We start from the raw sequence: 12,454 nt of genomic DNA, 5'->3' as shown, positions 1-12,454 counted from the left end.
CACACCAAATTAAGGGGAGCAGCTCATAGCCCAGAGGACAGGATCAGAAGAAGATCCTGCTACAGAGAGTAGGAGGAGGAGAGAGGTACCTGGGCAGCCATTGTAAGTGGTGACTGTTTAACTTTTTTTAAAACTCTAGGAAGAGTGTGCTTGTAGTCACATCTTCAGTGAGTCACACCTGTGAGTCACTAGGGGCGGAGCTAGCAGACTAGCTCTTTATTACTCCTCCCAGAGCCTCTGCAGAGCAGTTCCTGCTACAGAGAGGAGGAGGAGAGAGGTAGCTGGGCAGCCATTGTAAGTGGTGACTGTTTAATTGTGTTTTAAACTCTAGGAAGAGTGTGCTTGTAGTCACATCTTCAGTGAGTCACACCTGTGAGTCACTAGGGGCGGAGCTAGCAGACTAGCTCTTTATTACTCCTCCCAGAGCCTCTGCAGAGCAGTTCCTGCTACAGAGAGGAGGAGGAGAGAGGTAGCTGGGCAGCCATTGTAAGTGGTGACTGTTTAATTGTGTTTTAAACTCTAGGAAGAGTGTGTTTGTAGTCACATCTTCAGTGAGTCACACCTGTGAGTCATTAGGGGATGGAGCTAGCAGACTAGCTCTATATTACTCCTCCCAGAAATTTGAATTCTATTTTTATTTCATTTATTTTCATCCAAGGAAATCTACAGCAGAGGCAGAGCTGATTAGAGCTCACTGCCACAAATCGTTGAAACTTCAGGGGCTTAACGCTGGTGTTTTCTGGAGGATTCTTTTTTTCAGGAGGAAGCCCACAGTCCTGTTCCAGTAATTTCCTAAGACTTTTCAGTATGGAGACTGACGGAACCACGGCAGTCACCTGCAACACTTGTGGGATGTTTGTCTTCTTGCCTACAGAAGTGGAGAACTTCACATGCCCCAAGTGCAAGTTGGTAGCCCTCTTGGAGGAGAAAGTGCAGCAGTTGGAATCCAGAGTAGCTACACTTCAGCATATTAGGGAGCAGGAGGATTTCCTGGACACAACAGAACTAACAATCCTGGACGAATACCACGCAGAGGAAGATGCTGGAGCCGAGGAGGTCACTTGCCATACACAGGAGGCAGACAGCTGGAGGAATGTCACAAAGAGAAGTAAGCCAAGAAGGGATTGTTCGGGGAACTTGCAGCTAGAGAATCGATTCGAAGCTCTTTCCCTTATCAAGGAGGATGAAGAAGAGCAGCATGGACAGACTTCAGGGACGGAGCAGGGGAGCCTGAGAGTCCCACCCGAGGGAACAGTCGCTGCTAAGCCTCGGAGGAGGCGTGTGGTCGTAGTGGGGGACTCCTTGCTGAGGGGTACAGAAGCAGTGATTTGTAGGCCTGACAAGATGTCTCGAGAGGTGTGTTGTCTTCCAGGTGCAAAGATCCATGATGTGACAGAGAGACTGACAAGACTGGTCAAGCCTACTGACAAATAGCCCTTCCTTTTGGTCCACGTGGGAACTAATGATACTGCAAGACACAGCCTTCAGAACATCAAAAGGGATTACGAGGCGCTTGGTAGGAAGCTGAAAGGAATGGATGTACAGGTTGTCATCTCGTCTCTTCTGCCAGTTGAAGGGCATGGTCCAGGAAGGGAGAGGAAAATAGCAGATGTGAACAACTGGCTTCACAGATGGTGCCGCCGAGAAGGATTTGGATTCTTCGATCATGGGCTGCGGTTCCATGAGGAGGGACTTCTTGCAGCAGACGGGTTGCATCTCACGCCAGTTGGAAGAAATGTTTTTGCCAACAGTCTCAAGAACTTGATCAGGAGGGCTTTAAACTGAGTTCCGTGGCGAAGGGAGACAATATGTGTAGGGGTAAAGTCAGAAAAGCTAAACACAGAATGAACTCAGTCTTGCTAGAGAGGTTAAGAACAACAAAAAGGGCTTTTTTTGATATGTCCGCAGCAAGAGGAAGAAGAAGGAAACGGTAGGGCCACTGCGTGGAGAAGATGGCAAAATGTTAACAGGGGACAGAGAAAAGGCAGAGTTACTCAAGACCTTCTTTGCCTCCGTCTTCTCAGAAAAGGAAAAGGGAGCTCAACCTGAGGATAATGGAGCAGAGGACAGAATAGGGGAATTTCAGCACAGATTAAGGAAAGAGATAGTAGAGGAATACCTGTTTAACCTAAACGAATATAAGTCTCCAGGACCAGATGAACTCCATCCAAGGGTATTAAAAGAGCTGGCAAATGTAATATCAGAGCCATTGGCAATAATAGTCTTTGAGGACTCCTGGACAAGAGGAGAAGTCCCAGCCGACTGGAGGAGGGCAAACGTTGTCCCCCTCTTCAAAAAGGGGAAGAAAGAGGATCCCAACAATTATCGTCCAGTTAGTCTGACATCAATCCCAGGAAAGATTCTGGAGCAGATCATTAAAGAGAGAGTCTGTGAACATCTAGAAGGCAATGCCATAATCACAAAAAGTCAACATGGGTTTCAGAGAAAGAAGTCATGCCAGACAAATCTAATCTCTTTCTTTGATAAAATTACCAGTTTGGTAGATGAAGGGAATGCTGTGGATATAGTATATCTTGATTTCAGTAAGGCCTTTGACAAGGTTTCCCATGACATTCTTGCAAACAAGCTTGTAAAATGTGGGCTAGACAAGGCAACTGTTACATGGATTTGTAATCGGTTGACTGACCAAACCCAAAGGGTGCTCAAAAATGGCCCCTTTTCATCCTGGAGGGAAGTGACCAGTGGGGTCCCACAGGGCTCTGTCCTGGGCCCAGTGCTATTCAACATCTTTATCAATGACCTGGATGACAGAATTGGGAGCATACTTATCAAATTTGCAGATGACACCAAATTAGGGGGAATAGCTAATACCCCAGAGGACAGGATCAAGATTCAAAATGACCTGAATAGACTAGAAAGCTGGGCCAAAGCTAACAAAATGAAATTCAACACAGAGAAATGTAAGGTACTGCACTTAGGGTGGAAAAATGAAAAGCACAGATATAGGATGGGGGACAGATTGCTGAATGAAAGTACACGTGAAAAGGATCTGGGAGTCCAAGTAGACCCCAAGTTGAACATGAGTCAACAGTGTGATGCGGCAGCTAACAAGGCCAATGCAATTTTAGGCTGCATCAATAAAAGTACAGTGGAACCTCGCCATAGGCGGGCGTGCCATACGCGGCCTTGAGCATACGCGCTCAAGCCGCGGCGCATGCGCGGGGCAGAAGGGGCAGCGCATCCCATCCTTCTCCAGTTTTTCTACTTTTCCACTTATGGCATTTCAGTCATCGTCAATTTTATCCAATCCAGTTGTTACTTCTCCTAGTTCAGTCTTAAATTCTCTTTTCAGTTCTTCTCTAGACTTTTGTATCTCGTTGCTTCCCTGGAGCATTCTTCTTGTTTCTTCCATCATTGTTTCATTCAGATCGTTCATTTTTGTTGGTATATCAGTTGAGGTCCTTCTTGTTATTGCGGCTGCTGCTTGCGCCATAGCTTTCCTCATTCCTTCTGCCATATTTAATAATTAGTAAAAAGGAAATAGAGGGATAAGATAACAAGGATGGGGGGGGAGAGAAAAGGAGTAAAACTACTAGAATTTCAAATTAGACAGATGTTAAATTATATTTAATAAAAGGAACAATAAAGAGGCCTAGAAAAGTATTTCAGAATTCAAATCTTGTTGCTTGATTCTAACTTTTGCAATTCAAATTGAAATTTCTAAATTTTAAATTTCCAAATTATAATAATTTGAGGTTAGATAAATTTACTATCTCTCTCACAATTACACCTATTTGGTTAGTTTAGCAGACCAGTTCCAGATTAGTCTTTTAGTTTGAATTTTCAATCTCTCAACTTTCAAATTTCAATTCCTTTACTTTTATCTCGGGGAACCAATAAGCCTTTAAATTTTCTTCCTGATTTAGATAGGTAGGCTCAAATTATACTTTATTAGTTCTAGATTCTAAATTTCTAATTTCAAATTCAAAATATCAACTTACAAGGTATAAAGTTTAGATTTCAATTTCAATTTTAAATTTATAAATTATTCTTAATTCCAAATTTTAATATAATCCCTTTTATTCTAATTAAAGCTAATTTATTATACCAGTCAACCCTTTCCCAGTGTAATTTGATTATCTAAATCCCCTTTTTGCCCACAGACAATATACGTTCTTATATACGTTCCTATTACACAGTCCCCCCCTTTACTCACATAGAAAATAGCTAAATAAGTCACTTACGTAAAGAACCTTCACAAATAGTGTGGCCTAATTATCCTTTAAATCCAGTATTCCTAAGGAGAAAGAAGGTTATCAAACTTAAATCTAAATCTTATCAATACTCAGTCAAAAAGTTGTGTTAATTCAAACAATTGTCTGTAGCAATGATTAAATATCTAACTCAGTATTCAATAATTAGTAAATTAAACAAACTGTTTTTAGCCACTTACCAGCTTCAGAGTTTCAAAGCTTCCAGTGATACCTTGAAAGCTTCAAAGTAATATTTAAAATGTAGCTTCAAAGTGATACTTTAAGTGAAATACAATTAGCAAAGCAACAGTGTAGCAACTCTTGCCAATAGCTATTTCTATAACAGTTTTTAATACCTGTTTAGCATAAATTCAGTGAAGCCCTCTCCTTGTTTTACCCCCTCCCTTTCCTCATACTCTCCTTCACTCCAAAGCGCCAAATTGATTGAATCCACCTGCGTTTCACTTCTCACTTAAGTCCACCTGTGTTAGACCTTGATTGTAGCAGAATCTCTCGGCAGCCGGTCTAAAGTCCTCCACGTTTTCCCATCTCTTTTCTCTGAACTCCAAACGCACTTCTCCAAACCCACATTCAATTTTTACCCTCAGAGCTCTCCACAATCGTCACCCTCCATTTTGTCTCATAAGAATTTTGTCCCAGCAAACAATTAGTTCAGTTCAATTCAGTTCAATTCAATTCGATTAAAGCACAGATCAAGTTCAGGTTTCAACACTCTCCATTCCATACACCTCCAGCAAGCTACACCTCGGTCAGCTCATGAACCTCAAGGACTTTGTTAGTTGGACCAACTGAGTCTGCAAGTCCAATCCCCCAAAATTCTCGCTGGCGTTCTCTCACCTCAGTTGCGCTCTTATCCCCACCAATCAATCTGATGCAGTTTTCCTTTCCTTTCTTTCTTTCCTTTTCCTTTACTCTTTTGTGTCTCCGCAGATCCCCAACACGGTCTCCCTTCGCCTCAATCATTGTCTTCTCGTTTCACGTTTCCCAGCCTGCTTCATCTCTCTCTCTCTCCTCACCCATCCCGTTGCTCCAATATCATCCACACAATCATCCAGATGGATCCTCTTGTGAAGGAAGTATTTTAATTGGTAGGCTCGCTTTACATAGCTAACGCTTGTAAGCAGATTACAAATTAAGTGGTATCGGCAGTGCTCCTGCGAGTCGCTCGCTTTTGAGTGGCCTTGGGGCTTTGCCAGGCGGGCAAAAAAGAATATTTTTAATAAAATTGAAAAATAAAACCACAAAATCCTCCTCAGTGGCCATCTTACCTTTTGCCTTTGACTGTCTCTGGGGAAGTCCTGCCCCCTCCCTGTGACCAGGTGATACATGGTGCAGGGATGCCTTTCAGTTTGGGCTCTTAGTCCTTAAAAGGTTTGCCATCACAATATGCCACTTGTTTTTGGTCCGGCAAAAATCCAGATTGAGGCCATGGCATGTGGTTGCCGCAGCCCCAACCCAGCCTTTGCAGTGACTGCTTCAAGTGACCCTTCTGGTGTGGTCTGTACAGCCCCTAATTCACACTTTTATCCTAAAGTTTAAATTTAAAAATCTAAATTCACTAAATCAATTAAACCTATATATTTATCTATATAACATAACAGTCTAGCATTTATTCTCTATCAAACTTCATCAAACAATTAATAACCTTCATTAAACCATCCTCCAATCATGTGGTTGCATATACAGTCATCCCTCCTAATTCATGAACTTGGAATTCACAAATTGATTACTTGCAAGGTCTCTTCTGACCTCTCCCATGCCTGATCGGGTGATATAGTCATGGCAGGGGTGGGAAAGGACCCCTCTGAGCCCTCTCTGGACCTCTGCCATGCCTGGATTAGGTGATACAGTCATGGCAGGGGTGGGAAAGGACCCCTCTGAGCCCTCTCTGGACCTCTGCCATGCCTGGATTAGGTGATACAGTCATGGCAGGGGTGGGAAAGGACCCCTCTGAGCCCTCTCTGGACCTCTGCCATGCCTGGATTAGGTGATACAGTCATGGCAGGGGTGGGAAAGGACCCCTCTGAGCCCTCTCTGGACCTCTGCCATGCCTGGCTCGCCTGATTGATCCAAACATGGACTGATCCAAGCATGGCAGGGTCCAGAGGGGAGCCGAGGGGGTCTTTTCCCACCACTGCCATGGTGAGAGGGGTTATTCGTGATTTTCCATATTCACTGGGTCCTGTGCCCCTAATCCATGCAAATATGGAGGGATTACTATACATCACTATTGGCATAATTGGCTTCTCTTAATACGTTTCATTATACATTCTGTCCAGTTGATTTTTCAATTCAAATCGTTTATTGTGCTGGCTAAAGGCCATGACAGAAGATCTTACACAAAATGTTTAAAACAAAAGGCACAAAAGTACGAAGAGTAAAAGACTTCGCATCATTTACATTGTATCCATTTATTAAAATTTGTTATTCTCATAATACAGGTTTATTTTCATACATGATAATCATTGGCTTTATGGAAACCAAGCAAAACAAATAACATTCTTATAACATTTCTGTAATACTTAACCTCAAATAAACTCATCATAAACAATACATAATGTCAGCATATTCCATATTAGTCATACAAATATCCATCAAAGAACCATCAGTACATTCACAGTGTAACATAACTTTAACCAAATAAATCTAAACATAACCCAGGATTTGGGAAACCCCAAAAAAGGCAAAAGCATGACAGGAAAAAAGTCACAGATTTATTCTTGACACTATTGGACTCAATAAACTATTAAAGGCATCAAATAACTGATGAGGCATATGAGCTTGCGCTCATAGATTAATAGGGTTGGAAGAGACCGTAAGGGCCATCCAGTCCAACCCAATTCTGCCATGCAGGATATCTCAATCAAAGCATCCCCGACAGATGGCCATCCAGCCTCTGCTTGAAGACCTCCAAGGAGGGAGACTCCACTACACTCCGAGGAAGGAGTGTGTTCCACTGTCAAACAGCCCTTACTCTCAGGAAGATCCTCCTAATGGTGAGGTGGGATCTCTTTTCCTGGAGCTTGCATCCATTGTTCCGGGTCCTGTTCTCTGGAGCAGCAGAAAAGAAGCTTGCTCCCTCCTCAATATGACATCCTTTCAAATATTTAAACAGGGCTATCATATCACCTCTTAATCTTCTCTTCTCCAGCATAAACATCCCCAGCTCCCTAAGTCATGGTTTCCAGATCCTTCACCATTTTAGTCACTCTCCTTTGGGCACCCTCCAATTTGTCAACATCCTTTTTTAATTGTGGTGTCCAGAGCTGGACACAGTATTCTAGGTGAGGCCTAACCAAGGCAGAAGAAACAGGCACCATTACATCCCTAGACACTATACTTCTATTGATGCAGCTTAGAATCACATTGGCCTTTTTAGCTGCCGCATCGCACTGTTGACCCATGTTCAACTTCTGGTCTTCTAGGGCTCCTAGATCCCTTTCACACATACAGTCAGCCCTTCTTATACACTGATTTTTTTATACACGGATTTAAGCATACACGGATTGAAAATGTTCCAAAAAGTATAAATTTACCTTGATTTTCCATTTTTTATAAGGGACACAATTTTGCTCTGTCATTATATTTAATGGGACTTGAGCATACACGGATTTTGTTATTCACGGGGGATCTTGGAACCAAACCCCAGCGTATAACAAGGGTCCACTGTAGTGTCCTTGAGCCAGGTGTCCTCCATCCTATGCAGAAAAGTCCTATCTATCTTTGGAGAGGAAGAGAGAATGCTAAAATCTCCCAAGAGTTACAGATTCCAGTCCTAAGCCAGAAGGACAGCAAGGCAGGTTTGGTGTGTGTTGCTGTGGGTAAGAACAGAGGCCACCTGGCCTGGGACTTGGGATAGCATGTCTGTTTCTAATTGCTTTAATGTAAATTCAACCATGAAGACCATAAGTATGAATAATATATGGCAGAGTCAGAGAGGGACAGTGGTCAGTTGGGCAACATTGGATCAGGCTTTCCTGAAAGCTGGCCAAGATTGCATTTTTTAATTTATTCTGCATCGACATGTATTAATTTATTTAAAGTATTTCTACCCTGCTCTTTAGCCACAAAGGTTCTGAGAGTGGCTTACATCATAGTTATTCTCTTTATTTCTCTCCCGTTCCCTCTCCCCCCATTACAGACCTCACAAAGTGGACATCTACATTTCCATCAAATGATGCACACAGGGGAGAAGCCAAACTGCATGGAATGTGGAAAGAGCTTCAGTGAGATTCAGTGAGAGTGGACATCTAAACTCACATTAAAGGACTCACAGGGGGGAGAAGCCATATAAGTCAATGGAATGTGGAAGGGGCTTCGATGCTAGAAAATATTGCACTGTACACAAAAGAACTCACACAGGGGAGAAGCCCTATAAATGCATGGAATGTGGAAAAAGCTTCAGTCATAGTACAAATCGAAATGCACATCAAAGGACCCACACAGAGGAGAAGCCAAAGACCCCCACACAGGAGAAGCCATATCAATGCATGGAATGTGGAAAGAGCTTCAGTCACAGTGGAAGTCTAAACACACATCAAAGGACCCACACAGGAGAGAAGCCATACCAATGCATGGAATGTGGAAAGAGTTTCAGTCAGAGTGAACATCTAAAGTCACATCAAAGGACCCACACGGGGGAGAAGCCATATAAATGCATGGAGTGTGGAAAGAGCTTCAGTTGCAGTGGAAGTCTAATCTCACATCAAATGACCCACACAGGAGAAAAGCCATACAAATGCATGGAGTGTGGAAAGAGTTTCAGTCAGAGTGAACATCTAAAGTCACATCAAAGGACCCACACGGGGGAGAAGCCATATAAATGCATGGAGTGTGGAAAGAGCTTCAGTCGGAGTGGAGTTCTAAACATGCATCTAAGGACCCACACGGGGGAGAAACCCTATAAATGCATAGAATGTGGGCAGAGCTTTAGTCATAAAGGAAGTCTAAACACACATGTAAGGACCCACACGGGGGAGAAGCCATATAAATGCATGGAATGTGGAAAGAGCTTCAAAGATAGAAAAGATTGCATTGTACATAAAAGAACTCATACCGGAGAGAAGCCCTATAAATGCCTGGAATGTGGAAAGAGCTTCAGTGAGAGAAGAAGTCTAAACTCGCATCAAAGGACCCATACGGGGGAGAAGCCATATAAATGCATGGAATGTGGAAAGAGCTTCAGTCATAGGGCAAGTCGAAATGCACATCAAAGGACCCATACGGGGGAGAAGCCATACAAATGCATGGAATGTGGAAAGAGCTTCAGTCACAGTAAAAGTCTGAACTCACATCAAAAGAGACACACAGGGGAGAAGACATTTAATGAGGGAGGAGACCTTCTCGCTTCACACTTCTGTAGGAAGCAAGAGGGGCAGAGAGGTGAGAGGGTGCAACATCTGGGGATATGGTGTGGGAAGGAGTGATATACCACATGGGATAGCCTTTGGGGAAGATCCCTCCAGTAGTTATAATGGCTGAAAAGGACTGGTCCTGATTCATGCAGCCCCCATTAAAAATACCTCCCTTCACTGAGTGGCAGGTGAAGAAGGTAAAGCAGCAGAAGCGTGGATAGGGGAGTGTTAGTGGGGGATTAGTAGATGGGGTTTTTTGTGCTGGTACATGCAAACCCGAAGGGGTTTGTGGGGAAGCCAGCTGGGGTCTTGTCTGATATGAGCTAAAAGGGACAGGCAGGGAAGGATCCGGGAGATTAGTCATCCTCAACCAGAATGGTCCTACTAAATCAGTGGCTGAATGGTTGGGTGACTTCAGTAAATCTCATTGACTGCAGTCATGCTTAATTTCTTGTATCTTGCTCCCACAGAAAAGACCTTCCCTCTCTCCATTTTTCCTAGAGAGGATAGAAAAAGTGAAGTGTGTTTTCACATCTCTCAGTAGTTCTAAAGGAAAGGAACTCAGTTTTTCTTGAGTTGCCTGAGTTTTCTTTTTCGTCCCAGAGAGCTCATAAAAGGGTATCACTTTTGAGATGCTAGGGATTCCTTTGAGCCTTTAGGGCTGAAGAGTGGGTTATAAATACCATAAATAAATAATAAGCAAGTCTAAAGTAAACTGAAATCAATATTTCCCTTTAATCCAATTTGCGAGCCAGCATCATGACACATTGGTTTGAGTGTTGAACTACTACTTTGGAGACCAGGGTTGGAGTCCCAGCCCAACCATGACACCCACTGGATGACCTTGCGCAAGTCACATGCTCTCAGCCTCAGGGAAAGGCAGTGGCAAACCTCCTCTGAAATCCTGCCAAGAAAATCCCATGATAGCCTTAGAATTGCCATAAATCAGGACTGACTAAAAAACACAACAACAAACTCAAGTTCCACATCTCATTCTCACATCAAAGTGAAATATGGTTTTCTCTTAAGCTTCTGGAGCTGCTATGAAATCGTCACACAGATTATGGTTTTAAATTGCCTTTACTGGAGTTGACTCTCTTGTTTTGTCAAATTTATATAGTTTTGGTTATTTAACTGATTGTGTTGTCTGTCCCCCTGATACCCCATAACACAGGTTGGTGTGTGTGTGTGTGTGTGTATTATTTATATCTCAATATATCAATATATGATTAAACAGATATGAATTAGCTTAGATCCATCCTTTAGTTGTCAGTTCTATAGATCCTCATTCTCAGATATAAACCTGAGCAACTGATGTTAATATTTTTCATAATCTTTTTCATACCATAGAATAGATATCTTCAAGTCAAGTGGTACACAGGACTAGGAAAAAGTGGCTAAAGAACACTTCTGCCTGGAGCACTACAGGAACATGGTGACCATACTCCGTGGTCCTGAGGCTGGCCCCTGCCGCGTTCCCAAATGGACTGCACCAAAGAGCTGCTCCTTTTGGGGCCGGGTTTGCGCCACCTTAGGCAGCCTGTGAGCAACCGCGACACAGCCTCCAAAGAGATTGAGGACGTGTGTCATCTAAATGCCATGCCTCCAAACCATGCAGAAGCCAGCTTTTTACCTCCATCTGTTTTGGGTCTCTGATGTGAGGTAACCCTATGCTAGGTTTTCTTGGCAAGACTTCTTCTGAAGGAATTTCCATGGGTTTCCTCTAAAGCTGAGAGAGTGGCACTTAGCCAAGGTCACCCAGTGGGTTAGCCTAGTTGAGTGGTCATGGTTCAAGCCCTGCTCTAACACTCACTTGTCATCGCATTATGCAATGGGATCTTGTAGCACCTTTGAGACTAACTGAAAGACAGAAATTGGAGTAGACTACTTCAGACTACTTCGTCAGATCATATGAGATCATAAAATCATAGATCATAGAATCCTAAAGTTGGAAGAGACCACAAGGGCCATCCAGCCCAATCCCCTGCCATGCAGGAACTCTTAATCATAGCACCTGCAGAATCTCAGTTCATCTTAGGAAAAAATCTCAAGTCTACTGAGGCTCATGCTACCAACTTCTGTCTTTCAGGCCCATTACAAACAGGCAGGAAAGTACTTGCTCAGCACATACTAGGGTTAGAAAGGGGCGTCTCTTCCAGATGTCTCTAACCCTAGTATGGACTGAGTCCGTACGAAATGGCGGCAGCCATTCCACACGGCTGCTGCCATTTTGACGTAGCGGATGCACTGCATCCGCACGTCGCACCCCGGAAGTGATGCTGTGAGAGCGCGCTTCAGCGCTTGCGGTGTCTCTTCCGGGGCGCAGGAAGGAGCACGATTTTCACGCTCCTTCTTTGCAGCGTCTGGGAACCACGCCGCTTGGCTGCTGCGGTTCCCGGATGTTGTAACCGGCGGCGGCAGCAGACCACTGCTTTTCAGCGGTCTGTAACCCGCCTGAGTTAGTCTCAAAGATGCTGCAAGATCTCATTGCACATTGATTTTCCAGAGTAACACGGGTATGTCTTTGAATGGTCATCTCATTATTATTTATATCATACCTGTTTTTCCCAAACTGGGATCCAAGGTAGTTTACAAATTCAATGCAGTGCACTCTGGAAAATAAAGAGTTTTGAAAGTGATTGAAAACCAGAAACCCAGGCAAATAGAAAGGGCTATGGGGTTCCTGTCCTTCTCCTAAGACTGCCAGGATGTCATCCCCCAGACCAGGCTCTCTTTCCTCTCTTGTCCAGGCAGTCAGAGGATTCAGAGCCAACCTCATTTGCTCTCCTCCTTTCTTTCTCCCACACACAGGCAGCGCAATGGCAGTGCCAGAGGCCCAATCCAGATCCTCTTGTATTCAAGATG

The 12,454-nt window shown here is 43.6% G+C and overlaps 1 pseudogene; it reads left to right on the top strand.

Annotated features, from left to right (window-relative positions):
* The window catches only part of LOC149324290 (uncharacterized), a 380,857-nt pseudogene that overhangs the window by 289,220 nt on the left and 79,183 nt on the right, over positions 1-12,454 (top strand).

This window comes from Sceloporus occidentalis, unplaced genomic scaffold (assembly GCF_023333645.1).
Source record: "Sceloporus occidentalis isolate IW3139 unplaced genomic scaffold, rSceOcc1.0.p SCAF_1, whole genome shotgun sequence".
NCBI classification, from domain to species: Eukaryota; Metazoa; Chordata; class Lepidosauria; order Squamata; family Phrynosomatidae; genus Sceloporus; species Sceloporus occidentalis.
Note: the sequence above shows the minus strand (reverse complement) of the source record. Positions and strands in the feature narration are given on the sequence as shown.